Here is a 12059-nt window from a genome sequence, read left to right on the forward strand (position 1 = left end):
TTAATGGAAATTTGGGGAAAAGTGAACCACATGGTGCTTGGACCCTTTGTTAAATGGGAAGCCTGGCAAATTGTTCTTTTAATGCGTGAGTTATTCCCTGTGTCCATCAGACTTGTAAGTCTGGAAATATTTAGACTTCCAGTGGTGTTTCCTTGTTGTGGAAACTCAAAGATGTGAATTTTTCTTTGAAGATGAAATGTCAGTTGTCTTAAGGGGATAAAGGGAGACAGTTCCAGACAGAGAGCCAGCCCAATAGCTGCCAAGAGACAGTACATACTCAGTTGACTAACACTGTAGAGTTGGCCCTGCTTCTGAAAGGTCAGAGAGCGGAGTGTAGAGGAAGAACTCTATCTGAGGGGCTCTGGAACGAGGAGCACACATCTGGGCAACTGAAGGCCCATGAAAACCATCCCTAAACTGGACTCAGGGGGCTCACCCAATACTTGCTTCTCAGACACTCTTTCCCAGGGAGGAAACTCCCTTAGCAGATGCTAGTTGGGAAAAGTTATGGTCAGAGAGAGGCTGGGAGAAAAGTTGTGGAAGAGGTAACTTGCCCTTGGGATATTTAGGTGTAGGGGCTTAGCATATTTTTACCAGGAATTCCAGGCTTTATAATTTGACCCTCACTGTAAGAGATATTCTTATCTGAATTTTGAATTGTTGAAGGAACGTTGCCTAAGATTTATACCATGCTCCTATAAATCCCTTATATGCTCCTCTAAAAGGAGCAAATGGACTTAGGGGCAAAAGAGTCTGCAGATGGTGTATACAGAGCTCAGTGAGGCAGACTGTGCAGGGAAACCTGGCTTTGAAAAACTTGCTTGCTCAGACCTCACCAACCACAGGGCTCTGAGAATTCCAGAAGAATTCCACCCATATTCTTAAAATTCATGAAAAAGGAAATAATATTGTAAATTGTGAAGTCAGAATACTTGTTATAAATCCTGGAATATTTCTTCCATTACATTCTGTCAGAAAATCTGCTTTCCATAATGGACATTTAATTAATTACCTTGCTGCTGACTGCCTATCTTTGTCTTGATAACATTACGAATGTCTTTTATTTATGCTCAGAGAAATTATCCTTGAAGAATGGATTTCTAAATGGGCAATATTTACACTCTGTTAAATTCAGGATGTGAAAGAATGCACAACAAACTTTTACTCTTTGTTAGTTCTCCTTAATTTCACGCGTCTTTCAACTAGACTGGGAGAATATGACATATTGATTAATAATCTATGTAAAACTTAAAAACTTTTTAAACATATGTGCAGAAAACACATTAAACAGTAATTAAATTCAGGTCAGCAAGATGGAAACCTTCACAGACCTCTAAAATAATTATACGTAAATTTACTAGGGAATTCTGAATGTAAATTTTAATTGGCTTAGTAATGTTTCTAGTCGCTATTTATTATGTGACTCAAAAATTATACTGTGCCTTGCCGATGTTTTATAAAGCTGTTATTAATATGATTTGTTAAAGAAAGTGAAAAAACTCTACTGCTAATCCTCATGACTCAGTCATAAATCTTTACTGTTTTGCAATAAAATGCGTTTCGAATAATGCTGAATATGCTTTCCACTGCATCGTGTTCTCTTGGGCTTTAGGCTCTCCGTGTTCTTAAGATTATATATATGTCCCCAAATGAGCCAGATGCTCTTTAGACCCTGAAATAGAAGATCTCATTAAAGTGTTTGTGTGCACGTGTGTGTGTATGTGTGCATATGTATGTGTTTTCTGCTATCTCGATTTATTTTTTCACACAGTATAAATAAATGCCAAGGATTTTCAATTATTTACACTCATTTTTTAAGCAGCTCAGAGCTCTATGAAGCATTAGTCCTGGACAAAGCAACTCTGAGAAAATCAAACTACTTGTGTCTAGGGACGATGCCAACCGTGTGGATGTGCACTGCTTCCTCAGTCTCCTCTCCAGGTGCTTTCAAACGTTCAGCTACATATATTATGGGCTCTCTTTAAACTATTTGGTACAACTTGTGAAAATAATACAAAGGAAAAAAGATAAACATTCTCTGTACTCAGAGTTAACAACTGAGCGATACAAAAAGTACAATACGTGGGAAAAAAACATAAGAATATATTTAAAGAAAACACATATACACATGCAAAAGAATTCAAGAAACTTTACTAAGATTATTTTTACCTAAAAATTATTTTTATATAGAAATATACTTAGGATTTCAGCATCACTCACTGTTTGAGTTAGCTTCTCATAGATGTCTGATGCGTATAGATGTTTATAGCAATGGACCATAGAGGGACTAAAACCATGCTTGTATGTTCTTGTTTCCTTTATAGGGTGCACGTTATTCACATATTTAAGATTCACACTGGATTCTCGGCACTTCAAACACGTGAAATCCTGATTAGAAGTATGTTGCACCTTTCAATACATGTTAGTAAGAAAAGTGTTTTTTAATTTTCCAGAAGGTATTGATTTCTACACTGCTTACTGGATAAACGTGCGTTGCTCAAACTTAAAGGAATAGAGTTTTTCATTCATTAAAAAGTATTTGCTGACAGGCATTCTTCTTGGGGCTGATGAAACACGAGTGAACAAAACAAACAAACATCCCGGCCTCCGTGGAGCCATCATTCAAGTGTGGGGAGGGGACAGGAAACGAAAGAAAAAGTAATATGGTCATTTGAAGGGACAGGTGCCATGGGGAGACGTAGAGTAGAGGAGGACAGGAAGGTCCAGGGGCGAGGCTGCGAAGACTTGAAGGACATGAGGGAGCAGACGCTGTGGTTACCCACCCAACAGCTTCCTGGCCAGAGGGCGCAGCAGGAGTCGGGGCCATATGGCAGGAGTGGCATGTTCAAGGCCTACGGACAATCAGAGTCACAGGAGCATGTAACATGTGGACAGAGAGCAGAAGACTAGGTCAGGCAGGTAAGGAGGGGACAGGGAGCGTGGGCCCTTATAGGCCAGGGGGAGCCCCTTGGTTTTTATTCTGGATAAGAAGGGAAGGCTTGCAAAGGTTGCAAGCAGAAAAGTGACATGATCAAGACCTCACCTTCATTTTAACAAGATTGCTCTGAATTGGCTTTTTCTCTTCCTTTTTTAAAAAAATTGGAGTATAGTTCTATTTTGGTGTCAATGTCATTCTTCTTTTTTTGAAGACTTACTGTTGTCCTTTTCTAGCATGTATAAATATATTGCATGTTATGATATCGTGCATCGGTCCATTACATATCAGTGAGCGTAACAACACTTCATCACCGGTGTAAAAAACATTCAGGATTATGAAGTTATGCAATATAAAGAATTTCGCTCAACAAATATTTTAGTATTTATATATGGAAATGGTATGTCAGACTAAAAGCTTCACTTTTACGTTTCCCTGATATAGTTGGTCAAAATCGTTTAAAAAAATTAAGCAAATAAAACATTTCACTTTATTATAGTATATTAAACTCTTGTGACATTCTGCATATGCTCAATCAAATAAAAACTACAATTTCTCTCCAGTCACATATTCCCCTTCGCGAAAAATGTGAATATATGAGTTTACTACTAGCATCTGTGAATTTATTGAGGAATCAGTCATTAGAATTTGGGAACCATTAAACTGAGCTGAAGGCCCTTTCTGGTAGGGAATAAAAATAGGAAATTTGAGAGTGAAAATAGAATAAGGAATGATAAAATAGGAATAAGAAATAATAGAATAAGAAAAAGTAAGGAAAAATCTAAAGGATAATTTACCTTCTCCTCCTTGAAATTCTGTTACCTTTGCTCTGTCATTTTTGTGGATTCTTCCTCCCTGGCTTGACTTTTTAAAAAGAGCTTTATTGAGGGGCTGGCCTAGTGGCGCAAGGGTTAAGTTCACATAATCCGGGGTTCGCCGGTTCGGATCCCGGGTGTAGACATGGCACCGCTTGGCACGCCATGCTGTGGTGGGCATCCCACATATAAAGTAGAGGAAGATGGGCACGGATGTTAGCTCAGGGCCAGTCTTCCTCAGCAAAAAGAGGAGGACTGGCAGTAGTTAGCTCAGGGCTAATCCTTCTCAAAAAAAAAAAAGCTTTATGAGATATAATCCACATAGCATACAACTCACTCATTTAAATTGTAGAATTCAAAGTTTTTTTTAGCATAGTCACGGGATTGTCTTGCCTGATTTTAGATGCTACCCAATCCTATCCAAGTTCACCATTGGTCCTTCCTCCCTCCCCCCCCAACACCACCCAGTCTCTTTCCTCAACTCAAATTCTCCACACCTGTTCCAACTCTGTTCTTTCTGCTGCGAGTAGTTCACTTAATGCCATTGTCCACACTTTTCTATCAAGGTAGCAAGCCCAGGTAAATTAGATGTCATGTTTCTCCTCTCACCCAGTTGAAAAATCCAGTTCATTCTGCTTTTGAAATGTCTCTCAAATGTCTCCCCTCCTAACCCTACTCATTTCCGAATCTTGTTTGAGGCCTCCCTGAGTTCTCACTTGGATAGTTAGGAAGGCCTCCCAAATGATTGCCCACCAGCCAACCCTTCCCCATTTTAGTCTACTCTTGTCCTTCCCTTTCTCTTCTATCTCGAAACATTTTGTGTCTTCCAGGGGCTGTGAGGCAAATCCAGATTCTTTGCTGATTGTCCAGGTCCTCCACCACTGGCCTCAATCTACATTCTTGTCTCATACCTACCCCTTTTCTTGTCACGCATCCTAAAAATTCCAGCCACTGTGTTGCGCACCACTAGACTTCAGTGTGTGTATGCACGTAGGCACTTTTGCACATCTTTGTATCATAATTGCCCCTTTTCTCTCTTCTCTGCCTAGGGAATTCTTCTGTATCCTTCATATACCAAACATGATGTCAGCTTGGTGAAACATTTCCTGACTACCCAGGGTTGTGTTTCTAGATCGTTCAAGCTGCCGCTGCACTATGTACAAACTTCCTTTTCTGCACGGATATTATACTGCAATAATTTGGTCCATATCTGTTTTGATTGCTGGGGAAGTTCTTCGAGACCAAAACTGTCCTGTCTAACTCAGTACCTTGTGCACTTCTCAGTTCATAGTGGGACTCAATGTATAATGCTGAGCGAAGGAAAGCCCACATTCACTCCAAGTACATCTTCACTAAAACTGATGTCACAATTTTCGGGAACTTCTCAGCACAGTAACAATCATATAAATGAAGTTAGGCATTGCAATCCGATACTTTGATTTTACCCAGGGGCATTATTCTAAATTTAATGATGTTTCATAGGCCACTAAAAATATTTTCATAAGTGGATTCTTCTTAGCTAAGAACCAGTCCATTAAAATTTCTACTAAGAAGTCCCTTGAAAATATTTTTTCTGTTATTTGAGTGTAACTCAAGATCTCTCAACCGATTTTTTCCTGCTAAGCCTTTGAAACGAAAACAGAAGAGGAACATGTGTTTAACCTACTGATATTTTGTAGTGAGTAGCAATTATTAGTGTAATTAAGCAACCTGACATAAACTTTGTAAGCAAGCAAATTAATTTATTACCTATCCTTCTGAATTATTTTCTTAAATGGCATGATTTGAGACAAGAATTTGTCACTTCTGGAAGTGAAAATTTATGAATTTGATTCCACTGCGATTTTGGAGACTTCAGAGTTCTGATTTGAAAACTTTCCAAGTTCAACTGTGCCTGACTTGCTTCCTTGGGGTGAGGAAGTTATTACCAGACGCATTCCTGAGGATGTACGGTAGATGATATTCCCTCAGAAGATTCCAAGTCCTAAATTATGAGTCCAGGTGGGGGTAGGGGTCTGGCCAGGAGTGTGTGTGTGGAGGGGCATGATTCTGAGTGCAGAGAAATTTCCACAGAAGGTACCAGGTCTGCTTGGTGACAAGATTAAGTTCATCTTTCCCACCTTTAAGTCGGAGTAAGTTCCTTGCACATTTATTGGATGGAGCTTAAGAAGCAGCCTTGTTTTCTGGAGAGTGCATAGGAACAATTCTTTCCCTGTTCATGAGGTGGAAGAGAGAGGAAGAGGAGGAATCCAACGTCCTTCTCTCCTCGCTGAGACCAGAGGAAGCTTGGTGAGCCCCTCTAGAGTATGGATAAGGAAGAGACTCCTCGGCACTGGGCAAAAATTATAATGAATAAATAATTTAGGAACTAAACAATTTAGCCTTGGGGTGAAGTTGGTTGGAGGAATCAAAAGCCAAGAAGAAGGAAAAGATAAAGGAAAGAGAAATGGAGAAGAAAACCATGAATGGCCATTTCAGCAGATGGCCCTTATAAACTAAGATTTGTCTATAAACAGATATTTCACTTCATGTAAGGGAATAGAGGAAAGAGGATCAGAGAATCTGGGGGAACAATTTGAATCAAGTTTCAAATTTATGTACCCGCCTCATTTTCCCCCAACATTTCTCTTAAATTCAAATGGAATGAAATATTTCTTTGAGTATTTTTTCCAGAATTAAGTACTTTTTTAAAATGGTAGGTCAAAGAGAATTGCAAAGATTTGTGCTTCATCAACTGGAGATCTAAGAAAGTGGGTTTTTTGTTTTGTTTTCCTTTGTTTTGAAGTTTCCACAAAGAACTCTCTTTTATTTTTGAGTTTGGATTATATGCAAAGAAGTGCAAAACATTAGAGTAAGAATTCTTCCAGTAATTCTTCTATCTCCATGGAAAATAGGAAATCTTAGAAACTTATGTGGAGAAAAGGGCAGATTTAAGTTTTCTCCAATAACTTATACTGTCTTTACAGGCCACGCTTTGGGAAGATGTTTGGAGAAAGGAGCCCAGTAAAGGGACAGTCTGGGAATTTTTCATAGTTCCAAAATAGGTGGAGAACTTGGGTAAACAGTGGTTTACTTTCTTCCCTGTGTTAAAAATTGTGTCCATGAACAGTAGCAAACACTTGCAGAGCAGGCATTTCTGACCTACTAGAAGGTATTATGAACTCGAAGTGGACCCCATCTCAGCCAGAGTTCCCTTCTGTGTTTACTCCATGTCCAACTCTTATAGTTTGAGGGGAAATTCAGTACCACCAGAATTCACCCAGGTCCCTATTGGGAAAAGTGCTCAACTGGATTGACACGTGGATTGGTACAAAAACAGAGTTAAGGAATTCTCAGTGAGCAGGGTCACTGGATATTTCCAAAAGGACTGGGATTGGTGGTGTTTATAGAAATCTCAGCAGTGTCGGGTCTACACTGTAGCAGTGATTGGTGATGACAAGTCAAGCTAGAATTGTAGCTAGCAAGGTAAAGGGACACCTCCAAGCTCTCAGAACGTGCAAAATATCTCCCTGTTCCTCCTGTGATATGACACGTTTCCATGTGGGAAAGGGGTCCAGGCAAAAGTATTTATGACAAAGAGGATGTTTTAGGAGACCGTGTTGTACTGGAACTATGATTGGTCCATTATGTGGCCCAGGAGCTGTGATGAGTGGAATGTTTACCTTTTGGAGTCCAGATTTTTGAAAAGTCTAATGAAAGCCATGAACCCTCTCCCAAAAAAGAGTACATATGTATTCAATCAATTTTAAAGAATTCACAGTGTCTTAGTCTGTCTGGACTGCTATAACAAAAATACCATAGACTTGGTGGCTTATAAACAACAGAAATTTATTTCTCACAGTTCTGGAGGCTAGAAGTCCAAGATCAAGGTACCCGCATGGTCTCATTCTGGTGAGAGCCCTTTTCCAGGTTCATAGCTGATGCCTTCTCACTGTGCCCTCACGTGGTGGAAGGGGCGAGGGATCTCTGTGGGCCCTCTTTTATAAAAACCTTAACTCCATTCACAGGGGCTCCACCTTCATTTTCTAATCACCTCTCAAAATTACCACCTCCTAATACCATCACATTGGGGGTTAGGATTTCAACATATGAATTTTGAGGGGAAATAAACATTCAGATCATAGCACACAAATTACTTGATTCCTGACCGTGTTCTACATACAGGCAAGAGCTGGAAGGTTCTGCAGAGGTTGGCTAATCTATTTTTATGGGAGAGGAGACAGAGCCTACATTGACTGGCACAGAAGAGTCATAAGAGGACCATGGAGGGAAATATTGGGGTAGAAGTGGAGCATTTGACCCTTATCCCAGAGCTAACGCAAACATCTTTGAGGGTTTTGAGTTGTGGAGCAACATAATAAAAATGCTTTTTGGGGAACAATCACAAGAGCAAGGTTTGGAGTCCAGATTATGCAGCCTCTCCTCATCTCCTTGGATGGTTCCTGAGCCCCATTTCACAGAGCCCTGTTCGTGGCCCCCAGGGCTATGATGGGAAATCAGTGGCACATACTCGGTCACTCACCTTCCTGTGCCTGTCTATGGCAGATATTACTAATCCATCGTGATACTCTTTACCACAGAGGATACATATGTCTTCACCATCCTGACCAGTCAGTGCTCCAGGAAGACTGTCACAGAGCTTAGATTTATCAAGCAGGATGAAACCTGCTTGCGGTCCTTGGATCAGACAATAAAAATGGTACAGTCCCAGACCTCCCAACATTAATACAGGACTAACCTGATTGTAGTCTTCCCAAGGACAGTGTTAGAGGATGAACCCATCCTGATGTGCCCTTCCAGATGGAAAAATATCAGTGTATATCTATGTCTCTTAATTATTCTATCCCTAGAGAGATGGAGTGGCCCATCTGGTTATTTTCGAAGGAGAATCTGAGCATGTTAGCCTGGCCACTTCCATTTGAGATTTGTTGCCTATAAGGAATGAGCACTCTCCTTCACTACTTCTATAGGAGTACGCTCTGTAGGGGATAAAAACGTAGGGGAAAAGTGAGGGGCAGGCCTGTCTGGTCCCAAGTTTTTCTTCATCCCAAGCTACCTTAGTGAATTCAGGTCACTGTTAAGAAATCCATTTGTTTGAGGAATTGAGCCACGTTCTCCAATCATACCTCATTCTTCATCTGCCTTCTTCCATCATACTATTTTTCAATTATTTAGAATTTTGGTAGACATGAAAGTAATGCTGATTTTTGCACCATCTTAAAAATTCCAACAGGTAGAAGAGTATAAACTGTAGAGAATAACAAAGAGCATTCAGGTAACCATTCTGTTCCACTAATAAGTGGAATTTAGTTGATTTGTAAAATTACATAATCCTAGAGCTGGATGGGTCCTTCCGGGTAAGATCTGTGCAGAGTACGGTTATTTAAGGCTTAGACTCATGATGACCCCTCTTTCCTGGGCATAGGTAACAGACTGTCAACATAGTCCTAAGACTCTTTAGCCATATCCTACCTTCCCCTTCCCAATAGTGAGTGCCAATCAATCCCAAAATAGCTACTTATTATACACTCAGAGTGAAGACATAAATTTGATGAAAATTACACATTTAAGCTGTCAACATATCAAACCTATTTATCTCATTAATTTAATCAAAAAATTCAAATATTCTTCAGTATTTTCAGAACTAGATGAATTATCATATTTCCAAAGCACAGTTTTATTTTTATTTCTTAGGGAAGGCTGCTGAAGAACACCTTACTATATTTTACCTTCCTTCTCAAATAAAAATGTGTTCATACCAAAATAGGAAAGTTGGCAAATTATGCATATATTTTGATTTTACTTTCATGTAATGGCCTTCTAATCTATCTTGAGGACTAACTTTATTGTGAACCTGCTTTACTGAAATACTACAAAAATTTTTTTGCAAGAAAAAATGTATTTTAAAAATTAAATTTTTTTTAATTTGTATGATTCTTTCTTTTTTTTTTAGAATAAATGAATTTCCTGATCTCACGTAACTGAAGATCTTGACTTGAAAATATGTTATTTAATTGCTAACTCCATAAATTGCAGGAAAATAGCCATTTGAATGTGAATTAATATATTGTTCAACCTTATACCTAATTAGGAACTTACAAAGGGTAATCTCATTGATCACACTTAATTAAAAGGCCTGTGCCTTTCTCTTAGGCAGACAAAAGAGCATTAAGCTGAGAGGGAAGAGCTCACACAGTCTGAGTTCCAGTTAGCAACTGTTTAACTTGAATGCTCCTGCTCCTTGCATGTTGTGCTGATAGTAGACAGGACATGTAAAAAGCCTTCCCTTTAAATGTAAAAGGAAATATAAAGGGAAAGAGGAGAGGCTTGCATTTTCCAAATCTTTGGATTCGAATTTGACATGATGCATTGATTGTGCTGTGTTTCTCTCCATTAACCCTCTGTTCAGCGCTGAGCACTGGCTCATGGAGATTACCCAGTGCAGCACTAAAGAGATTATTTCCCCACTGTTCAAAGACCCATTTCATCATTTACAGATGCTTTTCTCAAATATTGCATATGACAGGGACCTGGCTAGGCTCACAGCATTTCAAATACCACAGATTTTCCCGTTAGAATTAAATTCGGTTTTATCCTTTTCTGTAAGAACTAAAGTAATTCTGAATTATTTAGTAACTGAGCTATATGCAACTATTTGAGTCCCATAGAGCTTAGGTACTGTGTTTCCTTCTATGCGCAAGCACATATTTAGAATCAAAAAGGCAGTGCACCACACTGGAGGGGACACAGAACCCCTGTCACCACCCCCCTGTCCTACACGTGTCTGGGATACTTCTCAGGCACCTGGACTAGAGTTTCGACAGCCCAGCACTCGTCGCAGCTGTCAGTCCTGTTTGCACCAATAGCTCAATGCCACCAGGACTTTGTCCCCTCTGTGGTGCCTGCCTATTCCATCCTAGGAGCAGAAGCCCAGCTAGGCAGGGGTGCAAGTCTCCTGACTATACTCTCTGAAACTAGCACCTTTTCAGCAATTCTTTGAGATGATATTTTGTTGATTTGTTGACACGATAGATAAAAACATTATGAAAAAATGACATTAGAGGAGGTACTGTGAAGCAAGATGGTCCGACACAGGGAACTTTGCTAGCTTGCTGCCTTATGTCTGGCTGGCTTCCTGCTGTGTCAGAAGTTTACTTTCTCTGCTTGGGAATGCACCCATTGTCCCTGATTCAGTTTATCAGGCCTGTCACCTTGGCCCAGAGGAGCCTCCTGCGTTGTACAGGATGGACTAGATACTTTTTTCTGTCTTTTCTTGGAGGAGGCGCGCACCAAAGGCCTGTGCTGCAAGTGAAACTGCTCTGCCTGCCAGAAGAATGAGGAAGTGAAAAGCATTGAGTAACATTTCTGTATCACCTAACTTTCTAGGCAAGGAAGGAATGCCTCCTAGGATCAGAAAACAATGGCAGAAGCTAGCCAATGCAGAAAAAAGGATTTCAAGGAGGGAAGGGAATAGGCGGAGGAAACTGCACAAGCGGGGCTCTCCCAGGTTGGACATTCTTCCCAGGAAGCCTGTATGAGGATCTTCTGAAGGAGGAGGCACTCTCTCACCAGCAAGGAACCTGCACAGGGTCCTGGAAAGGGCAACCGCCCCATTCTGGAGGAAGGGGTTGTCCTTGTATCTGGTGACTCCCTGCAGGGGCTGTGATCCACCTGGGTCTTACAGGGAAGGAGAGCCAGCCAACATGGGAGAAGAGAAAAGGCACCTGACAAAGACCAAACTTGAGGCAGGCTCCTCTAAGCCCTTTTGAGACTAAGCCCCGTCCTTGGGCCTTGTCCTCAAGAGCAAGAATCCTGCTAAGTCAGTTTGCTGAGCATCCCCTCCCCTCACTATCTCATCACCCTTGATATCTGATCAAATACCTCATCCTCCACCATCCCCCAGGTGATGTCTGATCCCCCAGCCTGCCTTCTGCAAGAATCCTGTCAAGTGGATTTAGCCAAAATCTCCCCTTACCAGTAATGTCGCCTCAGTAATTTCCACCCTGCTCCTTGGCTATAAATCCACACTTTTCCTTGTTATATTTGGAGTTGAGCCTAGTCCTTTACTGAGATTTCTCTTCCCCTATTGCAATAGTTCTTGGGTAAAATCTGTTTTTACCGCTGTCACTACTGTCCAGCTCTGGTTTTTCTTTGACACACCCTGTGGAGCTGTAAAACTAGGTGGAGGACATAGGTAAGGCCCAGAAAAGAGCAGTGATGGAGAAAGTTCTAAATGATTCTCAAGAGACAGCAGGCTGGGCAGTCTAGATATGGATGCTAACCAGAATGAATCTAGCATTTTAATTCAG

Source organism: Equus caballus, chromosome 9, assembly GCF_041296265.1.
Source record: "Equus caballus isolate H_3958 breed thoroughbred chromosome 9, TB-T2T, whole genome shotgun sequence".
NCBI classification, from domain to species: domain Eukaryota; kingdom Metazoa; phylum Chordata; class Mammalia; order Perissodactyla; family Equidae; genus Equus; species Equus caballus.